Source organism: Mastomys coucha, unplaced genomic scaffold (assembly GCF_008632895.1).
Source record: "Mastomys coucha isolate ucsf_1 unplaced genomic scaffold, UCSF_Mcou_1 pScaffold22, whole genome shotgun sequence".
Taxonomy (NCBI): Eukaryota; Metazoa; Chordata; class Mammalia; order Rodentia; family Muridae; genus Mastomys; species Mastomys coucha.
Genome location: NW_022196905.1, coordinates 216,276,874 through 216,291,439, shown reverse-complemented (window position 1 = coordinate 216,291,439; position 14,566 = coordinate 216,276,874). Strand labels below are relative to the sequence as shown.

The 14,566-nt window shown below is 43.1% G+C and overlaps 1 long non-coding RNA gene and 1 other non-coding gene across 3 annotated transcripts; both read right to left on the bottom strand.

Annotated features, from left to right (window-relative positions):
* Nucleotides 1-439: 439 nt before the first annotated feature.
* On the bottom strand, nucleotides 440-12,088 carry LOC116069608. Of its 2 annotated transcripts, XR_004110064.1 has the most exons (4): nucleotides 12,070-12,088; nucleotides 11,378-11,822; nucleotides 9,583-9,642; nucleotides 440-819 (listed from the first exon to the last, which is right to left on the bottom strand). It is a non-coding gene; the product is annotated as an uncharacterized LOC116069608 (long non-coding RNA). The 2 variants fall into 2 exon arrangements; XR_004110065.1 differs by lacking the exon at nucleotides 9,583-9,642.
* On the bottom strand, nucleotides 8,476-8,601 carry LOC116071816. Its single transcript, XR_004111178.1, has one exon. It is a non-coding gene; the product is annotated as a small nucleolar RNA SNORA17 (small nucleolar RNA).
* Nucleotides 12,089-14,566: the final 2,478 nt, after the last annotated feature.

The window sequence follows — 14,566 nt, the reverse complement described above, 5'->3', positions numbered from 1 at the left end:
TGGCTCCTAAGCAATTCTTCTTTTAGCTTCAAATAGCTTCTGTGCATTTCAAAGTTTGTTTCTTAAAACATTGTGTTTGAGTACAAGTCAAGGGATTTGTATTTTTACCTGAAAGCTTTGGCTTTGAGAAAATTATTTTTATATCTGAAGACATCTTCAGGTTATATGTTTTTGTTGACTAGAGAGCAGACAGGTGCTGTTAAAACAAATAAGTTGTCAGCCTGACAACTGATGTTTATCCCTCAGCCCTGAGACTAACAATAGCCACCATGAAAAGCTACCTCCTGTTGAAGCTGAAGATATGACTTGCATGGAGGGGGGATGGAGAGGGGACATCACACACACACACACACACACACACACACACCATGGACCGGATGGAGGACGGACTTGGACATGAAGACCACACCACAGCATTCCCTTCAAAAGCCTAACAGTGTCCTGGGAAGCTTCCGTCCTCTTGTTTATTTGCTAAGAGGTAGGGAGATTTTTACATTGCTGTTTGTTTTAAAGTAAAAATATCTGGCTTTAAGCTACTAGTCACGTAGCTTGGAAAGAAGGGGAAAAGAGGAAATATCGTGTTATAGTAAATGTTATTCTGCAAAGCAAAGAACTCCACGCAAGACCAGAAGCTCTGAGAGGCTGGAACCAGGTCCCCTGGAGACGATGAATTTCTCTTTGGACATGCTCGGTGAGCACACTGCATCCATAAAACAAGTTCCACTGTTCTGTGTAGGACCTCCATGATCAGCAAAGAGCATCTCTTCCTCATTTCAACATTACTAAGATGATGTAGTATTTAATTCTCCACTATACCAACTGCAAAACAGAAATTAATTTGTAAAATTCAAAAATCAAATTATCGACCAATCAAATAATTCAAAATTGCAGTCACTATAGTAAGGTTATCATCTAATTTGCTATAAAATAACTTTGCAAAAGAGTAAGATAGCACATTTCTTGGCAAATAAATTCATTTTGGCAATCTCAATACTTAAAGATGCTCCTTCTCTTACAATGGGGTAATCCTCTGATGAGCCCATCAAATGTTGCAAATATTTGAGTTGGAAAGTATATTTCCTGTGCCTGGCCTACTGAACATGCATGCTCGCTTAGCACACAGAACACTGTGTGGTAGCAGATATTTTTTTTCTCACAGCCCTTGGCTGACTTGAAGCTACAGCTCCTCATTACTTCCCAATGTCACAGAGAGTTGTGTTGCATGCACTGTTATCCTGGAAAAAGGTCAAATTTTGAAGTGTGGTTCTACTGTTTGAATATGGCTTTCACCACCATTTTAAAACCAAAGTTTACAATGAAGCCTTAGAGAGCCAAGGACCACCTGTTTGTACTGAGTCTCGTTGCACAGAAATGGCCACTAGGTTGCACAATACTTCCTGTGGAATTGCACCTGGCATATTGTATCCTCATTCTTTAGGTTGAAATAGTCTCCACGGGCAACTGATAGTGAGACAGTTAAACATAAATTCTGGACATTTCATTCCTTCTTAAAAGGGGGAACCAAATACCCATGGAAGGAGTTGCAGAGATTAACTATGGAGCAGAGACTGAAGGAAGGACAAGCCAGCCTAAATATAGCTATCTCCTGAGAGGCTCTGACAGTACCTGACTAACACAGATGTAGAGGCTCACAGCCATCCATTGAACTGAGTACACAGTCCCCAATGAAGGAGCTAGAGAAAGGACCAAAGAAGCTGAAGGGTTTGCAGCCCCTTGGATGAACAACAATATGAACTAACTAGTACCCTCAGAGCTCCCAGGGTCTCAACCACCAACCAAGGACTGCACATGGTGGGTCTGATTGTTCTGGCAGCATGTGTATAGTAGAGGATTGCAAATTCGATCATCAATAGGAGGAGAGGACCTCGGCCCTGTGAAGGTTCTGTGCCCCAGTGTAGGAGAATGCCAGGGCCAATAAGTGGGAGAGGGTGGGGTGGCAGGCATGGGGACGGGGGAGGCAACAGGGGTTTGTTTTTGTTGTTTTTGTTTGTTTCTTTGTTTTTTGGAGGGGAAACTGGGAATGGAGAAATTTACATGTAAATAAAGAAAATATCTAAAAAAAAAAACCACAAATTGAAAACTATGCAAGTATCCTAATGTTCCATGCAATAACCTAAGGCTGCCCTGTCTGTTACCCCTATCCTGGGCATCTTTCAAGCTCAGTTACAAACTTCATGTAATTGCAATCATTTTTCTCACAATTTTCAAATTATGACTCACAAGCTGAGTCCTGCTTTCTGGTTTTGTACAGTCAACCAGCTACAAATCACTTTAACATTTTAAATGGTTAGAAAAGTGTTGAAAGAAAACATTTGCAAAATACATGAAAATCACACAGCACATGCAAACATCTAGACAGCTGTACCTGTTTGCTTTCGCAGTGCTACGTTTGCACTGCAGCAGGAGAATTCCATATTTGCCACAGATTAAAGCAGATTTAAGATTTAAGCAGTTACCCTCTGACATCTAACAGGACCAACTGATAACATTTGAACAAAACACCTTAGCTATCTGTGATAGCCTATTTACACTGAAATATCTTAAACAATAATATTGTATCATTATTCATTAATTAGAACAGTTACTTGTTATCACTGTATTTCATAATTATCTGAATATTGCTGCATTAAAAGTGAGTGCTAAGATGTTGTGTACAATCCAAAAAAATCAATAAACTTTCAAAAAAAAAAAGATGTTGTGTACAGCCATCTACCAAACACATCCACAGATTCAGGCAACAGAGAGACTTACAGGTGTCTAAATCAGCACACTCATTCCAATTCACTCTTTTTTTATTTGGTTTAGTTTTGGTTTTGGTTTTGATTTTGGTTTCTGAGGAAAGGGTGTCTCTACCTAGCCCATGCTGGTTTTTTTGTTTGTTTGTTTTGTTTTTTGGGTTTTTGGAGGTTTTTTTTTTTTTTTTTTTTTTTTTTTTTTTTTTTTGTCTTTACAGCCTCCACACACCCATGGTTTTACTTCAAAGCAGACAACACAAGGAACACTAAGGCAGGTTACACTGGAGTTCCAGGGCAAGGTGACAGACAACTCATTGCTTTAGTTTAAAATTCCTAGATATTCAAGGAAAGTAACTTATTTGGCTAAGATACTGAGCACCATGCCTGGGGCAGCGACCTTAAAGGAGCCTAAGGCCTCAGGCCCTTTGAGATTCCAGGAGACCTATAGTATAAGCGCGTGCCCAGGGGCTAAGGTGAGGAGACAGGCCATGGTCCCCAACAGCAGAGGACTTGGTCCTGGGGAGAATGGGGTCTCTGTGGGCATGGTGGGTATTCTGAGGGCTCAGGCGCTCAGGATGTGTGCAGCTAGAACTCCCCGATCCATCTCAGACCCTCTCCTGAGGGCTGAGGGTTCACAGGTTTCCAGATTAGAAGACTTCTCTTGCCAGGTGTGGCTGGTTGCAGTAGCCTGTAATTTCAGCACTGGAAGACTGAGGCAAGAACGTCAAGTTTGAGGCCAGCAAAGGCTATACAGTAAACACCCGCGCGCGCACGAAAAAAGGAGAGAAAAAAGAAAAAAGAAAAATTTCTCTTTTGTAATTAAGATGGGGTTTACTCTTGGTCCCCGCCTCCCGCCCCCATGTTCAGTGGTCAGGAATTTCTGCAGGCCTTTTTGTTTTATTCATAATGGATTCCAGGACTGCTTTCATTGTCAGATCAACTACAAAGCTTCCACTAAATGTAGAAAGGGCCAGAACCATGATGCTATCAAGGAAAAACAGCTTCAAGTCTGAGATAGAACTCAGGGGTCTATCTCAAGCCCACCAAGGCCGAGTACTGACTAGTGAGGTCCCCAGGGACAGCGCTCAGGTTTTGTTCCTCTACTAGTAAAGTCTGGCTTTGGGGCAGCCCACGCTGGTTCTTAACTCGTGGTCTGCATTCCTCTGCTTGCCCAGGATGGTCCTGAACTCCTGTTTTCCACTCCTCTGCTAGCCCGGGCTGGACTCGAACTCATGGTTTCTGGACCTCAGCTGACTCTGTGCTAGAATGTCAGGCAAGTTCCAACAATCTCAGGCTCTAATTTAGTTTTTAAGAACACTCAATCGACTGCCCCATCACATACTTGATGCTTGATTTTATTTTATTATGTTTAATGTGCTCTAAACATAATCTAGTGTTTAGTGAAGGTCAAAAGGTATTTGATTAGTTCTTAAAATATAATTAAAATTTGTTAGTATCAAAAATATCTCTATAGGAACTGGTGAGATAACTGTGCTTAAGAGAACCTGAGCTTAGTTCCCATCACCCACATGGCTGACTCACAACCACCTATTGCTCCAGCTCCAGGAGACTCCATGTGCTCATCCAGCCTCCATGTCCGCTACACTCATGTGCATAACCTCCCTCACACAGATGCACACATTTACACATAATTTTAAAACATTAAGAACAAATCTTTAAAAATATTTGTCTATTAAACTTTTTTCATTATATATTTGGATTATATGATGTAAAATTTTTAACTTGTTTTTCTGGTTGATAAATGTTTATACACTATCATGTATACCATGGTACTTTGAAACATGACTTCATTCTGGAATGATCACATGATAATGTGTGATTCATCTTAGATCCTTACCATTTTCATTATGGAAATATTTGAAATCTTTTCTACTACTACTACTATTATTATTACTATTATTATTTTCAAAAATATAACAGATAGTATAACACATGGTTTTTAATTATTATTCCCACCCACCCAGTACCACAGCCCTCTTGTTTTATAATGTCAATGTTTAAACAACACAGCCAACTAGGAATAAGGAATCTGTTATGCCATCTTATAATTTCTACAGGCATCTGTCATACATTTGGCTCCTCTATTTTTACCTCATTCCTTTTTAATTTAACCCATACATATTAAATTCTCCTTAAGTTATAAAAGTAGATGGCAAAAATCTACACAAGTGTTTGCTTATGAAAATATGTGTTTTATAATGCACAAGACTGACAATAGCTGTTCCCTACATTACTTAACATACATTGTATCTAAAATACATAAGTTACATTTTACAATTGTTACCTGAATGATTCTGTTGTGATTTTACAATCTTCCCCTAAGAAGTTATGATACAGAGACTGATATAGCTGTCTCTTGAGGGGCTCTGACAGTGCCCGACTAATACAGAAGGAGAGGCTCACAGCCATCCATTGGACTGAGCACAGGGTCCCCATTGAAGGAGCTAGAGAAAGGACCCAAGGAGCTGAAGGGGCTTGTAGCCCCTTAGGATGAACAACAATATGAACTAACCAGTATCCCCAGAGCTCCCAGGGACTACACCACCAACCAAAGAGTACACATGGTGGGACTCATGGCTCCAGCTGCATATGTAGCAGAGGATGGCCAAGTCGGTCATCAGTGGGAGGAGAGGCCCTTGGTCCTGTGAAGGCTCTATGTCCCATTGGAGGAGAATGCCAGGGCCAAGAAGTGGGAGAGGGTGGGTTGGTGAGCAGGGGGAGGGAACGGGGTTTTTTTCCTAGAGGGGAAACCAGGAAAGGGGATAACATTTGAAATGTAAGTAAAGAAAATATCTAATTATAAAAAAGAAGTGTATGAGGAAAATAGTGAAAGAAAAGAAGAGGACAGTGGCACAGCTCTCATAAGAAGGCTCCTGTAAGAATGCAGAGAGCAGAAGGAATTGAGTCATGTGAACAAATAAAGAGCACATGCAAAGGTCAAAAAAAAAAAAAAGAGAGACAAAGTTATGATACAAAGTTGCAATGTTTATATTGTGCACAAATAACTTTTTGTGATGATGCTAAATTCTGCTTTCATTTCTACAAAACATAGTGAATGGCAATTATCATACTCTATAGCTATTTGAATAATTTTCTTGATGATGATATCTTACCAACAACTGGATCATGTGTATTTGGGAGCCAATCAAGCATATCAATACATCTGCCTTCTTGGTAAAGCTTCGGGTCACATGAGTACCTATAGGATTTGCTATAAGATCCCAATGTGGAGTGTTTACATAACTGTTAGTGTGTCACTATTATTCCATGTTCACTAAGAAATATTTGATTTTTTTTTCTGATCCAAAGTAATCTTTTAGAGGTAGAATAACTATAATGTCATCATTTTTTCTCCTCTGGAAGAATCACGTGTCACTGTGCTATGGATCAGACCTTGACTTCTCTAAGGCCGTGTGCTGAAGAACAGTCCATGGTGCTATTGGACAGTGATGGAGCTTTTAAGAAGTGGGGCCACGTTGAAGGAGTTCGATTGGTGGAGGGGATATTGAAACCCAAGCCCCTTCTTGTCTCTGGATTTTAAAGAAGTTATTATTGGTTCTTTGTGAATTTCACATCATGGATCCCAATCCCACTCACCTCCCCCTCCCCTTGTACCTGTCATTGCAAACCCCTCATAACAGAGAAAACAGTCTCACTGTGGAAGCTGTAGTGTGTCACAGTGCATGCCACAGTAGTTCCCTTTCTCTACACTTCAACTCTCTGGTCTAGTACAAGGCCTCTGGCTTCTGCTATACTCTCAACACTGAAACGTCACTGGGACTCCTCTCAGATGTCCTGCTGTTGCCCCATGTCATGAAGACCCTGTAGCTTTGGGTCTGTAAGGACTAACCCCTTTATGCACTAACCCCTTTATGCACTCCAGCAGTTCATTGATGAGGTAGGTGTCGGGGTGAGCCGGTTCAAAGCCTGGATCTGGGCCTGAAAGGAATCTGAGCTGCCAAGTCTGCTGGTAGGGCTCACCGGCAACCCCCATGATCAGGGCCAACTTTACCCTTCTGCCCAGCCAGGAGAGTTACAGGGCCCACTCTCCAGAGTGGTACAGGCAGGGAGGGACATGGCGAGTTCTCCCACTCTCATGACACCAGAGCCAGGGGTGAGAATGGGGGAGAACATCTCTCCTTGCCCACTTACAGACAAGTTGTGAGGTTCCCATGCTCATACTCTCAGGGAGGGCTCATCCATGCATCCATCATCAGGGTCAGCTCTACTATGCTGGGTGCAGGGCCCACTCTCTCAAGTGTTGCAGCAAGTAAGGGACAGGGCCATCTTTCCTTCCCTCATGACCCTGTGACCCTAGTCGGGCCAGCATTTCTACCCACTGCAGGTGGCAAGGGAAAAGAGAGGAGAGGGGGCCTCACTTCCTCATGCTACCACATGGCAGACAAGAGGCAGGGCCAGCTCTCCCATGCCCATGCCCTCAAAGCCAGCTCACCTGCAGCTTCCACATCCAGGGCCAGCTCTACTGTGCTGCCCAAGCAAGGTGCAGGGCCCACTTTTTATCCTGCTCTGATGATCTTGGGGCCAACTCTCCAGCCTGCCATAGGTGGAAAGGGGTAAGGCAGGGGGGAATCTCTCCATTGCCTATGTCACCACACTACAGAGAAGTGATGGGGCAGCTCTCCCATGCTCACTCACTCAGGGTTGGCTTGTCCATACCCCCACCACTAGGGTCAGCTCTGCTGTGCTGCCCAGGCAAGATACAAGGCCAGCTCTCCTCAATGCTGCAGTGGGTGAGGAGCAGGGACAGCTCTCCTGCTCTCGTGACCTCAGGGACAAGGATCCCACCTGCTGCAGGTGGCCAGGAGGAGAATAGCTTGCCCTTATCCTTGTCACCACATGGGAGACAAGTGGCAGGGCCAGCTCATACCTTCAGGGTTGCACCTGCAACTCCCACAAAGAGAAGGATGGGACCTCCTCTCCACTGCTCTTCATCTGGCTAGGGTGAGGTCAGCTCTCCTGCTCTCATGCCCCCAGGGCCAGCTCTCCCACAGTGCCCAGGCAAGTGGTAGGGCCAGTTCTGCACAGTTCTCAAACACTGTTATATCTAGGCTGCAACCAAGACCAGGGATGTCCACCTAGCCTTTGGTTATAACAGACTCTTGCTGCTGCAGGGCCATAGGCCCAGATGTGTCCCCCGGTGGCAGCATAGGCCAGGACCCCACCATGGTCTCAGGTAGTATCACCAGCTACTCATATCAAGCTGTTCTTCACTACCCTTGAGTCTCCAGTTCTGCCTCTCTTCATTGTGCCCACATACTCCTGTTTCTCTTTCTCTTCCATTTCTCCATTGTTTACTTGCTCTTCTTAGTGGCACTGGGGGTTAGGGGGTCTCTGAGTGTCTCTGTCATCTCAGGTGGTCTCAGGAGTGCTATGCCCTACTAGTGCATTATGGCACTGAACAGGAGCCATCTCAGGCATGGTCTGCTCCCCCTACTCCTCGTTAAGCTCAGCACCAGATTGATGGTCATTTCAGGCTGGCTCTTCCCCCAGGGCCAACATAAGAGGGTTGTCTGTTTTAGGCTCCCTACCACCTGGGATCTGGGGGCTATAACTTGATCCCCACCCTAAGAGCCCATATGGGCCTTCAAGGTGACTGACAGGGGGTTGTCTCAGGGTAGATCCCTGTCCATGCCCCAATACTGGACTGGTGGTCATCTCAGGCTCAGTTTTTTCAGGGAGTGTTAGGTTACGAATTGTTCAGATGTTCACAGGTCAGAGCACTGAGCATAGACAGTGTTCTCTCTGCCACCTACAGATGCACATGTGACACAGCGATCATACCTGCAGTGCCTCTACAGACAGGTGTCTCTGACATTTTGCTCCCTGACCAGCATAAAGTGAACTAACCATACCCATACCACATATTCTCACCATTATACCCTTCTTCTACCACAAGCTCAAAAGCAGCGGATGACTGACCATGGACTGTAGTCTCGGAGCCCAGGAGTCAGAATAAACCTTTCTTACCTTCAAGTTCATTTTGCCAGGTATTTGCCACAATAGTAGGAAGACAGTGAATACCGATCAGTTCTGAAATATTCCTCCATACATTTCTTTTGGAATGCTGTGGTTTTTTTTTCTAGAATTGTATGATTTTTCAACTGAAGTGTCAGATCTTTTTGTTTTGTATTCAAATGAAATGCCTATGAACTTGGATCAACAACTGTTTAGGGATTTGGAGATTGTTCTTTTGTTTTGATACTGTGGGGTGGAGATATACGTGTGCTACAGTACATGTGGAGGTCAGAGGACAACTCTCAGGAGCCAGTTCTCTTGTCCCACAATATGAGTTTCCTGCCCTGCCATCTCACTGGTTCCAGTTGCTCTTGAAATACTTCTTATGAGTTGACCTTAAGGTAGGATGTAAATTTCCATCCTGCTTCATAAATGGCAAATCTTCAGCTAAGCAGTATTGCTATGAAACTTTCCTCTGTGTTCTGTCATTCCACGTAGTTCCCCAGAAAATGTATTTAACCAGGCAGATTTTCTTTTTATTTCTAAAGGTATCTCAATGATTCTTTTCTGTTACTGATGACTAGCACATATGGAAGGATGTAGATCTTTTACAAAGTTTTATAAATTTTAAAATAATACATCTCCAAATTAGAAGTCTATTTTGTAACAGCATCCCCATGGTAACAACAACAAAGCCTAATGCAATAATAAAATTAACAAATTGTTACATGTAATCTCTAATTTATATCTATGCAAACCATACTTTCTGAATTTTTAATGGAAATTGAATCATTGCATAGTAACTTGTGTCACAATGTAAGACTCTTACATGAAATGGTAACTTGGCATTGGAAATGTAGCCCAGGAAACAGGATCCAGATGGCATGAACTGTGACACAGAACAGATAGTTAGGCCCATGTGCAAAGTCAGTAGAAGAATTTTCTAAAAGATATTTACCAAGACAAGCACGAATTTCCATGTTTGGAGGCTCGGGTTCCTGGATCTACATGTTCCATAGTGCTTCTGCTATGAAGCACATTCCGCTTTCACAAGGCAAAGCAGGATGAAACTTTCCATCATACATAGTGGGACACTCCCATCTGTTGGGAATTGGTCACACTGTGTTGGGGTTGGTAGAGCAAAACTCTTTACTATAACAAGCCAGAAAATTGACATAACAAAGATGCAGATTATCTATTTTTGGAGTTAGCAAAAATAAAATAATTTTAAAGATCCAATATGTCATCAAAGATGGCTATATTTGAGGTTTTTGGGGTTTTTTTTTTCTTTTTGGTTTGATTTTGCCTTCCTGGCCTTTTATTATTTATATTTGCCTGATCTGTCAATGCTGCTCATGTATGGAATAATGTTCAAAAGTGAGTCACCTTTCTCAAGGTCTAAACTTTTGGCCTTTTAAGTATTTCTAAATGTTAACATCTTTTAGTTTCCATTGACTCACAGTTGTATGTATGGCACATACCCCTGTGGGGTACTGTTTAGTAACTCGGTCTATGAGCACAATGTGCAAGAACCAAATGCCAGAACTGAGCTCTTCCATTCATTCAAATGTTTGCCATTTCTTTGTGTTTAAAACCTTGAATTCTTCTAGTTGCTTGCAAAAAGAAATGATCAGTTGTAAGCTACAGTAACCCTAGCCACCTCTTCTGTTGTCTTATTTAACATCAAGTCTATTATCTCCTTTCCCTGGCTTCTTCCTCATCTCCTTCTCTTACTGCTTCCCCATTTATCTTAAATAATAATGTTTAATTCACAGTACATCCTACAGTAGTGTTACCACTTTCTGGTCTGGGACTTTAGTGATTAATTAACAGGACTTAGTTAACTTTAAGTGTGTTTTTCTACCTTGTACATTTTGCCATTATGGTTATAACAATTTGTTTTCATCTCTTAGGGAAAACAAAGAGTAGTGGGTAGTGAATTCCCAAGAATAAACTATTCAATGCTGAAGACATAGTTTCATGGTAGCCAGTTCTCCTAGTGCATGTGAGGCCCCTGGTTCAGTACTGGACACTGAAAACAACCTCCATCACTCAGAAAAAGAAGGCAGGCAGTGAGTATTGAGAACCTAACCGCCGGGTGGTGGTGGCGCACGCCTTTAGTTCTAGCACTTGGGAGGCAGAGGCAGGCAGATTTCTGAGTTCAAGGCCAGCCTGGTGGTCTACAGAGTGAGTTCCAGGACAGCCAAGGCTACACAGAGAAACCCTGTCTCCAAAAAACCAGAGAGAGAGAGAGAGAGAGAGAGAGAGAGAGAGAGAGAGAGAGAGAGAGAGAGAGAGAGAGAGAGAGAGAGAGAGAGAGAGAGAACCTAACCAATCGTGATGACTATGTCTATGTCTACGTCCAGATGGCTGGTGAGCATGTCTTCTGTGTCCATTTGTGGAGGAGTTTCCATAGAAATCAGTGTTTGTCCTGGTTTCATTTTGGTTACTGTGATCCATTACCTGTACTAAAAGTAACTTAAGAAAGAAGTGTGTCAGGCTTAGAATCCCAGCTGACAGTCTATGATAGCAACTATAACCAAAGAGCCAACTCAGTCCATAGCTTAGCAGAGAAATAAATGGACTCCTACGTACCCACAGCTGCTTGCTACTAGCCTACTTACCTCTACTCAGACAGACTCAGGCCTTCCCTACCAAGTGCTGCTGCTCACATTCAGCGTAGGTCTCCGTGTGTCAGGAACCACTGAGGATGATCCCCTACAGGCATGCCCACCGGCCAACCAACTTGAGATAAATCTTCACTAAGACTCTATTCCCATATTTCCAGATGGTGCCAAGTTGACAGTTAAAACTAAGTAGCATAGTGCTGAGTGTTAGGGCCGGAGAAGACAATCCAGTCACTGGCATGGGCAGGTTTCCCTCCTCCTATTAGTGCCCTCCCTGCCAGCTCGACAGAAACAGAGCTCCCTGGTGCCTGTGCTACCTTCACCACTCCTGACTGCGAACACTGGAGCCCCTGGTCCTCACGTGTTTAGCCTTTAGGTCTCACATGCTCCTGCTTCTCCATTGCCAAGGTCTTCTTCAGACATCATCAGTTCCTTGATCTTCCTACAGACAGTTAGGACTGGATTAGAGCCAAAGCTTTCCCAGTTCCCCAGCTTACTGACTGTGAAACTTCCTGATTTCCATATAAGCCTCCTCATATGTCTAAGGAGGGATATGGGCATCCAGGTTCTCCAATGACATAGAATCAACAGAGTGTGGCTGTTAGGGAGATCTGACTAAGTTACCAATGGAGGTTCCTTAGCTAGTGTGAGTAACTTTTCTGAGGCCACAGAGGTAACCAAACCCATACCTTTGCCACTATCCCACGCTATCTTCCCACAAGGAGGCCACCAAAGGTTTCCCATGAGGCACGCCCATCACAGTGAGCTAATATACCTCATAAAGCCAAGCTCACAGAAGCAGCAATATTGGAGGAGGGACAGCTGTGTTTTGTCTTGCTTTGTTTTTGTTTTTTGTTTTCAGCTATGCCCTCTCTACCAGAGTTGTCCAAGAAACCACATAGAATCCTTAAAATTTAAAATTCAGACCAAATGGAGAAAAACTGCTTGAGACAAATCATTATCCCTTAAAAGAAATATTTCCTGATGAGGTAAAGAATTACATGGACAAGCAAAATAACATTAGAAAACTGTTTGGTGCTACAGATGTAGGTTGACAGCATACTTCAAAGGCATGAAGCCCAGGGTTTGATCCCCAGCATCACATAAACTAGGAATGTCATGGACACCTATGATCCCAGCACTGGGGAGTTAGAAGCAAGAGGATGAAACACCTCAAGGTTGGAGAACTGGGGAGCTGGCTCGGTGGCTAACACGTTTGCTGCGGGAGTATAAGGTCCGGAGTTTGAATCCCAGTGACCCACATAAAGCCAGGTGCTGTAGGCTTGCACTCCCAGCACTCCAACAACAATGAGGTGCAGCATTAGGATAAGACTTGGAGACCTGAAAGCCAGATAGCACCGCATAGACAGCAGCTCACAAAGAAAAGACTCTGTCCCAAAGTGGAAAGCACTGATTGACAGCCAAGATTGACCTCTGACCTCCACAGCATGACAGTGCATGTCCATTTTTTCTCACACACATACATACAAAGCTAGCCTCAGCTATACAGTAACTTTGAGGCCAGCCTGAGCTACATGACACCCTGCTTCAAAAAATAACAAAATGTGGTTTGGGTGCTTCACAGTAAGAAATACATCCTTTCAGTAAACTCCAGAGACTCCCGAAATAGCCTTCTTTAGAGAAAGGGGGTGATTATACAACTTTGAGGGAAACAGAGGGACTTTGCATTACATTCAAGTCACAGGATGTTCCCTAAGATTTAGTCTTTAAGATTATATATGAAAATGAGGAACATGTTGTGTATCTTCATTCTCCACAGGTGTACAATACTGGGGCTCACAGTAGACAGGGCCTTGGCTCCTCTTCCACACATCTCCTGTGAGGAGCCCCTCTCTGGGCATGCCCACACAGGAAACGCTTGGGATGTGGTCCATTTTTCACTGCCTCAAAGGTTTAATGGCAACTCTATCACAAGAAAATGAATCACACACAATGAAGCTACAGATTCGCCAACATTATTGAGCAAGATATGCTAAGCCTCGTGTTAGGTTTGGCCCACATAGACTTTGTGTAAGAGAGCACTCAGAGTTCAGGGGAGTTGGAGAGCAGCCGCCTCTCAGCCCTATCATTTGTTTATAGTGATAGGATAAGGCTCAAATTAATTCTATCCTTGTTTCTGTTACTGTCCCCAGATATTGTCTACCTGAAGCCTAAATAATGTTTGGATCAACTCAGTGACAGGAAAATCAAACTAACTTTAATCAAATGGATAAAACCTCAATCATGCAAACTTTTTAACTCCATAGCTACATATGTTGATATTACATTAACGAACACCAAGCTCAGAGTGTGTCCTAAATAAAAGCAAGCGTCATCTCAAAGCCCCAGGGTGACTCACTCACACCCTCCGACCTACGTTCGTCAGGCTGTTTAGTCCCTCCCTGAAGTCACTCCAACTTTCTCTCCTTTCTTCAAATGAACAAAGCTTGTTCCTATTGGGCTTCTGTACTTCAGGACTCCTCCTCCTAGGACATCCTGTGCACTATGTAGATCATAGTAGGTCTCAACTTGCCAATCCATGTATGTGTTCCCTTCTTTGAGACCCTTCTTTGAGACTTCATTGTGTGTGATTCACCCACAACCCTAGGTGATTTTCTCCATTCATGACTACTCTGTGTCTTTATTATGTCTTCACATACCTATTATTCTGTAAAAGTGTTTTGTTCACTCGTCTGCTTGGCTGTTTTGGTTTCCTGTTTACTCTATGCACCATACGAGAAGGTACCTTGCTGTAACTCTCATCCCACCACTCAGGAGGCAAGTCTCTGTAAGTTCGAGGCCAGCCTGGTCTCCACAGTGAGTTCCAGACTAGCTGAGGCCATGTAGAGAGACCCTTATCTCAAAAAGTAAAGGAACAAAAAAAATTCTATAAGCAGCTCCATTTATTTAATATCTGTTATTCTGAGTTATTCACATAGTGATGGATAAGCTATTTGTGGACCTTATGTTTTCGGGGCATATAAAAAAATAATTATAAAAAAAACTACATTTTTTCCAAACATGTTTCACCATTGTTTCAAGATGGCTTTCACTGGAAACACAGGATTCAAATGCAGGATCCTTATTTAAAAAAAAATGGGAATGCCCAGAACTGTCCAAAGAGTAGACAGGCTGTGGTCAGGCTGTGGCCAGTGCTGCTGGCTCATCTGGGCTCAGCTGTCAGTG